Raw genomic sequence first — 10,025 nt, 5'->3', positions numbered from 1 at the left:
ATTCCTGCTAGCTGGGCATACAAAGTGAGTGCTGATAACCTGAACATTAGGAAAACCTTGAGCATATGCATGTGTGCATGTGTACTCCATATCCTACATAGCGTGGGATTCATCTCCACTGGCTTTAGGTAATTAAATGCTGCATACCTACTCTATGAGTTGATGGAGAAAAACAGGAGCACCCAGAGAGGAATCCACCCCCCTATCTAAAGATGGAATGACTCTTTCCTTGACATGTGCAGAGCAAGTTCAAGAAACCACCAGGAAAAAAACAAGTATCTCATAAATGTACTGAAAGGTGTAATCACTTTTGGAAAAGCTGAAAAAATCCAGTTAAAATAAGAAAATGTCAGCAAGATGCAGCAAGTAGAAACTTGTGGGACAATTCCTGCCAACCAGCATCCACCGGCCCAGTTCTGTTACCAGTTTTGTTCCAGTGGAAGGCAACTGCTTTCAGCATAATTTCTCCAGTCTAATACAGAGGTAACTAAACCCGACATGAAATACATTCCTCATGCACAGGTTTGCACTTCTTTAAGTGTTAGGTAAGTGGCTTCTGTTTATATAATGGGGAATACCCTATAGAGAAGAATCAGGGAGAACTACAGAATTTCAAGCAGCAGGTGCTTTCACTGCACAGAGTCCTGTGAATGCACTCCTGAAATGTTATCCTCTGTAGCTTATTCAACACACAGGAAAATTTGGATAAATAAGATTTCTATTGGTGTCCCGGTTATGAATAGATATAAAGTCAGGCAACGTTAAAAGCAGTTTCACAGCTGTTTCAGTATAACAATTTCTTTGTAAATAAAGTAAACATTATGTCAAAACAGCTGTTAAAGAGATTTTATTGAGTCACTGGGCACAAATATCGTGTAACTTATCCTTTAATTATTCTGCAATTTTGTAGGTTTCACTAATGAATAACATGTGGCAGCAGAATATTTACGGGCTCCCACAGATTGCTGTGTAATTACACTTACGGAGATTTGTGGGGCATGTACTATGGAACTGTTATGTCTTTATTTTGGTACGTTGCACTCAAATCCCCTCATTCACCGCCGCGCCTGGCAGCTGCTTTGCATTCGTTTCAGCGGAGGCTGTCAGAGAGCAGACACAAATCCTAATGCTCGTCTTCCCTGAAAGATTTGACTTTTGCTGGTTTTCTTATTACTCTTTTCCCTGAAGGGTGATAGAAGTCTTTTAGATTGAAAATAACATCGTTGCGCCATGTGTGGAGAAAGCAGAGCTGGCTACAAAAGTGACTTTAATGTAACCTGTGCTTCTGTTTGGGTGACAACAATAGCCTCCTTATAAGCTCTGTATACGAGGGACTGGGAATAAGAGTCCTACTTCCACGCCACTCAAATTTGCTCTATGCCAATCATAGTTCAAAGCAAGTAGAAACTGAGGTCGCCGATAGCAGAGAGCTTCATGGCGCCGGATAAAGCTTTTGGTGGGAGGATCTAATGGCTTCAGGTTTCTCTAACTGGAAGAGGCTCAAGGCATCTCGGCAATGTTGGTAAATGTAGTCTTGCTGCCCGCAGAGCAAGGACAAGCCCCCTTGGTTTTGGCAGTGATATCTGGTAGGGCACCACGGGCAAGTTGGGAAAGTCATAGAATCATAGCATGGTTTGGGTTGGAAGGGACCTTGAAGATCACCTAGTTCTATGGGCAGGGATACTTTCCACTAGGTCAGGTTGCTCAAAGCCCCATCCAACCTGTCCTTGAAGTCCAGGAGGTTTTGCTGGGAAGCTCCCACGGAGGGTGGGTGGCAGGTGAAGACCTCACTGTCTTTGTGGGTATGCCAGGACCAGACCTAGGCGCTGCCTTGGGGACGGGGCACGAGCTCACATGGGGTACATGTGCCACCCCCAGCCACTTTCAGCCAGGGGAGGAGACCTTGGCTTCCCCATCCCATGCACATGTACCCTCCCCTCTGGCCGGGGTGGGTTAGGAAAGCTCCATCTCATGATGAGTAAGTGATACAAGGGGTCCCGAGGACTGTGCAGGTCAGTGGTAGCTCTCCTGTTTTTAAAGAACAGCTACACAGCATTTTTGCCCCCCGATGTGAAGGTCGCGAGATTTAAGTGTCTTATTTGCATCTGTGTCATTTTGATGTTAAAGGTTTGGAAGTGACAAAATGGAAAATACGAGGCCCTGGAGAAAACGTAGATGGGAAATTATAAATAAACTTGTGAGCTGCAGTGTGAAATATGTCATGTTGTTCTTGACTGACCTGGGAATTGACTGAATTTGTTCATCAAGAAATTTCTGTGACTAATTCTTCAGTAGTTTTTCAAAAACAAGCTGTCCTTTGTTGTTGCTTCTTACTTAATATTATAGTTCTTTTTTATCCAGAAAGCAGTTTACTGCATCTTTTCTAAATGGCCTGCCTTCTGATGGGAATATTTTCCATTAGAAATTTGATAGTGGCTTAGTGTGGATATTCTTCAATGGTTCCTAATAAAATACCCATTCACTAAAGCTTTCATGCTAAAGGAAGAGTTCTGTGAAGCCACACCAATATTACTGAGGACAGTGGAGTGTCATTAATTACCCAATTTCATTGAGTAAACCACACTGTGTAAAAGACAATGTCCTGTAGTAACAAAAACCTTATTCCTGATAAAATGTTATTTGTCGGTCTCACGCTTGTTATTCTTGAAATTTCTTTTCCAGTCAAACTAGAGAAACACAGCTCCAAGTAGGGGACAGCTTTGCCAGTCTCACCTGCTTTTTAGCTGACTGCATGTTTCCTACAAGTCTTAAGGAAATTAGTTTTATGCTGTGTTAATTTTCCTGTTTATTCCCAATTGTTTGGTAAAGCCAGCGAGGCCAAAAGTGACTTCCAAAAGCAGAGGTCAGGGTAGGAAGAGTGCTCATTAATTCAGCAGTGCTCAGCATCATCCCCTCGACCCCCCCATAAAGCATTAAGTGTCGTCTTGACTCTTTAGATTTGAAGTCAAACACATCAGTGTTTTAAAGGGTTTTCTCATTAAAATAATCAGCTGAATGACTCTGAATGCCTCCATAATAAGTCAGGATGATAAATCCTGTAGTAATAAGTGTGGGTTTTTTCAGGAAAATCATGATTTCTGGTAACGTCTCTTTCCTTCAGCTGTGAAACCTGCTTAGCACTCCCCACAGTGCCAAGGTCTGCAAGGCCACCAGGCAACCTGACTGCAGCACAGACACATCTGCTCTCCTGGATTTGGGGGCCGCGTCTGTGTGTGCCTCTGGAGAACACAAACATCTGAGGAGAGTTAACAACTGAAATTGCAAATTGCAGTTCTCCTCTCTATTTTACTCTGGAAAATGTGTTATACAGTAATGAAATTCTACTTCTGATAGGGACCAATCTCAGAGAATTAATTTATCATTGATTTTCATTTCAAGACTTTGAGAGTTATAGGAGCCACACATGTAAGAGTTGCTATTGCCATTAGTTTGGGTCAAAACCAAAAAAAAAAAATTAATTGCAAATTGCAGTTCTCCTCTCTATTTTACTCTGGAAAATGTGTTATACAGTAATGAAATTCTACTTCTGATAGGGACCAATCTCAGAGAATTAATTTATCATTGATTTTCATTTCAAGACTTTGAGAGTTATAGGAGCCACACATGTAAGAGTTGCTATTGCCATTAGTTTGGGTCAAAACCAAAAAAAAAAAATTAGAAGAATGAAAAGGAGTTCAGAAACTCCGTGACACTTGAACCAGTAGAGCTGTGGTGACTCACATCATCCATCTCAGACTGTGAATCCCAGTCTCTTATCTTCCAATATCTGATTGGTCAACACTTTTCTAATCCAACTATTTTCATAGCTATTTTCATCTGGGATTTCAAAAATGATGTGTCACTGGTCTAAAATTGTTCCCATCATCTGTAAGGTCACTGGGAGCAAAGACCAAACCGAACATTTTTTAACCCCCATCTTTTCTTAACTGCTTATTTTTAACTGGCCTCGTTGCCCATGAGCAGCGTTTCTGTTCACAACCTGATTATGCGCCAGCCCTGAGCAGAATGAGAGTGGGTTTTGAAGAGATCAAGCAACAGTTGACAGATGAAGGCTGGGAATAAGCCCTCTTTTATCTAGAAAAACGAAAATGAAAATTATTGGAAAAATGTTTTTTATTACTTCCCCGGAGGAGACAACTAGGGAACCTGAAAGCGGAGGCTGCTGTATTGAATGAATTGTTTGAATTTTAACTGAAAATGCTGAGCCTCAAATGAAAAACTGTTTTAGACAGCAGAAGGGTTTTGCCCATTTTTTTAACCGTTTGTAGTAAATATATTTGCATAATTTGTACATCCAAAGTATCCCAACTGGGACTAATTATCCACTGTGCTAGACAACATACAAACAGGCAACAGAGCCAACCTCTGATCTGGAAGATTCACAATCCAGTGCTCAGTTTCAGCAAATAACACTTGATAGGCCAAAGTGTTCATTCTTTTTTCTCTTTTTTTCCCATTTATTAAAAAGGGCTCTTATCCAAACCCTCAGTGGCCCTTTCAGAAGCTAGAAGAACAAGGAAATACTGTGCCCTGGTTAGTGCAGAGGGCTGGGGTTTGCAAAGCAAAGCCAAGTCTCCTTACTCTGGAGCAGACTTTATGTCTGACATTAAGCAAGTCGGTTCAGCTCCTCTGTGCCTTCGTTACCTATTTGTAAAATGTTAGTAACACTCCCCTTCCTCCTAGGGATAGGCAGAGGGCGTTACGAACTGTAATGTACTTAATGTAAAGAAAGTCCTGTAAGTATTTCAGAGAAAAGTAATATTTACGGTCTTTTATCACCAGCAAGCGATAAACCCAAGCCCCTAGGACTGGAAGGACTGGCCATTCGGTGCAGTTGTGTTTGCAGTAATGTTTATGATTTCCAGTACTAAAACTCAGCACTTGCAAGGTCGAATGTGTTTCTCCGGCCAACTTTGCTATTCCTGATAACATCGCTGCTTATAAGTGCGTGTTCCTGCCTCGCTGTCAGGTGCACAACGTAACTTCACTGCATTGAACCCAATGCACACTCATAAAACCAGGGCTGATGTTCAAATCCGATTCTACCTCATAAGCCGAACCATCAAGAGTAAAATGCCAGCTATAAAACTTGTTGAGTTCCAGCTACCGGGAGGCTGTAATGTGCAATAATCCAACTGCTTGTTGCGGGCAGTAACAAAAAAATGAGCAGATGAGGCTTTTTATCAGATTCACCACAAATCCTTTCGGCTGGGTTTGTCCTCTTTATTTGCAGAGGGCAAAGCCCTGCTGCAGGAGCAGAGCAATGGGCGATGGGAGCTGCCTCTGAGAGGGGAACCCAGGGCAGAGAACCAGGAGGCAAAATTATTTTTATTCGCGCTGCCCCTTTGCTCATTAAAACGCAGCCTCCCGAGCCGCTGCTGCCTGATGAGCTGCAGATCAGGGCTCGCTTCGGCAGGACAGCGAGGGATCCCGGGTGCCTGGATTACACCATGGCAGCTTCTCGTCAGCACATCAACCCACCGGCACCGTGCGATGCTCTGGCAAGCCGGTGTGAAATATGCAGGGACCAGGGGTGAAGATTTGGTCTTCCTTCCTCATATGTGGCAGGGGGAGGAAAGTTGCTTAAGTTGAAATACTTTATTCCAATATCTTGATTTTTTTTTTTCAGGCTAGTTTGCTGGTTGTTCATAATTTTCCACCTTGCACTCAAACTTGGTTACATTCTTCTAACTGCCATTAATACCCAGCCTCTAGCTCTAGTCTGAAGCTGAATCCTTGGGCATTTGGATGCATCAGCCTGCATCCAAACGGAGACCCCCCTGCATCAGCCTGCCTTTCAGGGACCAAGCATTTATACTCCCGACGCAGCCTCCTGTTTTCTCCTTCTTCCCTGGGAATACTGATTTCATAGGCATATGAAATACCAGTGTATTAAAATGCGCCCTATACTTTGGCATCTCTGTGTCCAGCCCTGCTCGCATGTGAGAGACTGTGCACCTTTGGGCTGGCAGCATGAGCAGTCCTTTGAGGTGCACAGAGGAACTAGAAAGGTGTTATTTCCCAACTGAAATGCACAGTCTAAGGCTCTGCAAAGCTCCTTGTGATTTTTATTCCCTCTGTGCTCAAGCAGAAATTTTCCTTTCGTTGTTGTCAGGAAAATACTCCAGATTATCACACGGCAAAATCAGCATTAACCTAAGCACCCTAATGAGTCTTGCTCCTGAATTCAAGTAGAAAAAGATCATTAATGTGGGGATGTGACCCCCACGGTGAGCCTACACAGCGTGGTCCGTGCCGTGCAAGCGTATCGTAGAGCCGTGGCGAGGATTTTACAAGTACTGCTGTGTTTTGTGCTCACGCGGGCTAAGAGGCAGCGCAGGGGAAATGAGGCTGCGTCGGGGAAGGGATTTTTCCTTGCAGTGGCCAAGATAAATACATAGGAAGAAAAATACATGAAAGGCAAGAGTAGCTGCTGTGTCCAGGACACAAGTGGCATTTCAAAGACGATTCTTAAGCGTGGAAAATATGACTTGTGGATAACTGCCAAGATCACAGAAAGTGGTATTGGTCCTCTGGGTATCACGTACATTAACGGTGCCTGTATGCGTCAGTGGTTCTGGTTACCTTGGGCCAGCTCTCTTGCCCTTTCCCAACTCTCCAGGCCGTCTCCTGGCTTTCAGACAGGCTCTGGGATCCAAGTATCTACTAACTTTGTTCCAAGACGGATCTTTAGGTGGTTTCCATCAGCTGAGGATCACAGGCCACAAGGGTGGTAGAAAAAAGAAGCAGCAGCATCTTTCTGCTGGGAGATTCAGAGCACAGCACTGCCCAAATACCAAATACTCGCAGTGAGATGTCCCGTTAGGCAACTTCGAGCCGATTACACTTAAACTTCTACGGCTTCTCCAGAAACTTATTCTGAAGTCAGTTGTAATACAGGTAATGCAGAGGGGAAACACTGGGCAGGAGGTAGGCTGGTGTGGATGCAATCTAGGCGTGCAGTAAGAATAAATAATCATTGTAAATAACAAAAATACTCAGTGCCCACTTAGAGCAGTACAGCAGAAGGGTATCTAAGGAATCAACCTAGTATTTCCAGACCTAGCCAGACTCCTACACATAGTTTGGTTAGGACCTGCCTAATTATAGGAGCATGGAAAAGTACTGCCAGCAATACCAGATTGCCGAGTATTTGACTTTGTAAATGTATTCATTTGTTGGTTGAACAGTAACGAGCTCTGGAATAGCATATTTATATCTAACAAGATGCTAACTGTAATAAGATGCAGAGATGATGTACATGACCGAGGGCTGTTTGGGTAGTAACGGTGTGTGACCGCAGGCTAAACAAGGAGCTGCGTTTGCAGAGGACTTAGCGAAGGAAGTTTAATGACAGCACTGGAGAGCCCCATGGTGAATCACCACCATCCAAGAGTTAAAAAATGTTCACCTCTATTAAAGAGTAGCCTGAAGGTCTACCTTCATGCTGCAGGAATCTGCTACCAGTTCAGATGGGGTTTAACTCTTTGGTGTCCGAGGCAGAAACCATGCCCTGTGCAGCGAGCAGGGGGGCTGTCATGGGGGAACCCAGCCCTGGAAGTGAAGGTGGCCACAGCATCACCCACCCCCAGCCCATTCCACTGTTGCCCAGTGTCACCGCGGGGCTCAGAGCCAGCAATGTTGTTCATTTGGAGGGACTGGTGAGCGGGGGTCCCTGGGACATGCCTGGCAGGAGCCCCTGCAGCCAGCTTTGTCAGGCCTGTGGCATCCAGTGGGGATGGGAGAAGCACAGTTTACCCCTCAAAAAACATGGGGTGGTTACCCCACATGGTTGTACCCCACAGCTGGTCAGTACCAATGGCTCTGGAAGCAAAACATCCCCTTGCTGGCCCGCTGCAGCCCTCCAGCTCCTGCCCACCTCCCCACCCTGCGAACAGAAGGAGCTCCAGGGACTCAGACCAGGAGACGCCGAAGGATAACTGCGACCGTGAAATGCTAAGCTGGGGAAAGCCAGACTACTGGGCAAGCTCACTTCCTTTCTTCAAACCTTATTAAGCTTCTGAATCTGAGGGAGAACTTAATTAAAATGAATAAAGGTAATAAAGGCTTAGGAGGTGGAGAGTAGAGCAGCAAGCCCCAAACAGAGAGATGGAGACAAGAGGAAAAGAAAGAGCAGGAAGGAGTAAAACCCAGGATTCAAACACTTGGTTTTCACAGTCCTTTCAGCTAGCCTCATTCTTAAAAAGGGCATGCCTTGAATTGTATGATGGATCAAAAGGAGTTTTTCCTGAAACCAATGTCTTTGCACCCCACCAAGAGCGTCTGAGCTTCTCGATAGGCACAGGAGAGCGAGCGGCACCAGCTGACCCCCGCGCTGGATGTGGTGGTGGTCTCAGGATGAGAGCTTGGCACAGCTATCTCCATCTTCCTGCCTCCAGCTGCCGAGGTCATCGTCAACAAGTGAGGATTTTAATGGCGAAGGGAAAGGATGAATTGATCCTCTCTGTGATTGCACGTTTTTCATCTGGAGACTGTGTCCCCACATCTTAAAAAGTGTTTGTGAGGCCGCCCTGGTGCCATTTCTTTTACGGTGGGACTCTCCTGATGAGCTGCTGCATTGCGGTGATGGTTCAAGGGACAGACATCTTCAGGGTGAAGAGACAGCCCTGAAACCTTCCCAACATTGGCAAACTCGCTCTCTGTGCCCCTCGTGCCCTGCAGCTGCAAAATGAAAAGTAATTGCAAAACTTCTGTTACGGAGGATATTTAAATCTTCACTGCAAAACTTTCTCCAGAGATGTTTTTCCTTGTTCACTTGACCCTTTTCATAGCAGAAGGAAGGCAGCTCTGCAGTGCAGGTCTAGCAATGATAACCCCATCAACATCTGCTGTTATTTCGTGGTGGACTTTCCCAGGCCAAGAGATCCATACACAGTCTGAAAACTGCAGCTAACTTGAGTTATACATGACTCTTAAAATGCTTGGGTATTGTCTGAAAGTACCTTAAAATCAATTTTTACAATGACTTTTCATTTGATATGGCAGAAAAAAACAGGGACCTTGAAAAAAAAGCCATTTTTCTCCCTCTTTTTAAGTTTCCGCAGAAAGCAAAACAGGACCATCCAAAAGTCACTGAATGTAATAATGTTCTGGTTTAACAGATTGAAAACACCTAATGGGAAATGAAAGGTTACTCTTAAAGAGATGCCCCGCAAGTCAGCTATTTTAAGGGAGGGCAGAAGCAATAGGGTATGCTTTATCACCGCAACATTAAGCACTGCTCTAACGTTATACGAGAGGGAGAACCTGCCCCCTGATATTGAGTGCCTTAATTATGTGTACCTGAGCTTCTGCTGGATCATGGGCTCAGCATGATTCACGGCTTTGAGCTTTGAAGGAAAACTGATTCCTTGCAGTGCAATTTGGAGAGCCACATGATGAGCCTGCTGTGACAAGCCTTTGCTCCTTCTCAGCCGGGAGATGATGATCACGGTGAGAAATCCCGCAGCCGGGGAGCAGGTCGTGTACCGCTGCACACAAGCACCGACACGTGGGGTGCGTTGTTTGGGCACCTTGCATGTATTTTAGAAAAAGCAAAACGGACTGACTCTAAGACGCTGCGGTGTCCGAGCACTCAGATAATATGCAGACTGAGTGATAAATTGGGAGTGGGTGCATGTATCCGCTGAAAACTCCTGCCCATCGCCAAAGAAACAAAACTCTGCACGGTTTCCACAAAACCACTGGGGAGAAGCACAGGTCCCTGGAGGCAGAGATACAGACATAGCAGGCAATAAAAGGATCACCACTTTTTAATGTTTGTCTCAGTATCCATCATTCACCTCCACCCCGTAGCAGAGGTTTTCCTTCAAACAACTTTGAATCCCTGCAAGCTTTGTTCATTCTGTTTCCTTGACTGACAAGATACCATCTGCTTTATATAGTGCCTTTTGCTTTCTTTGGGATTTGTAAAGGAAAACCAACTAACTTTAAATTGCAATTAATTTATCACTAGGCACATTATCTTCCGATTGCTTCACTGT

Source organism: Fulmarus glacialis, unplaced genomic scaffold (genome assembly GCF_000690835.1).
Source record: "Fulmarus glacialis isolate BGI_N327 unplaced genomic scaffold, ASM69083v1 scaffold6014, whole genome shotgun sequence".
Classification (NCBI taxonomy): Eukaryota; Metazoa; Chordata; class Aves; order Procellariiformes; family Procellariidae; genus Fulmarus; species Fulmarus glacialis.
Note: the sequence above shows the minus strand (reverse complement) of the source record.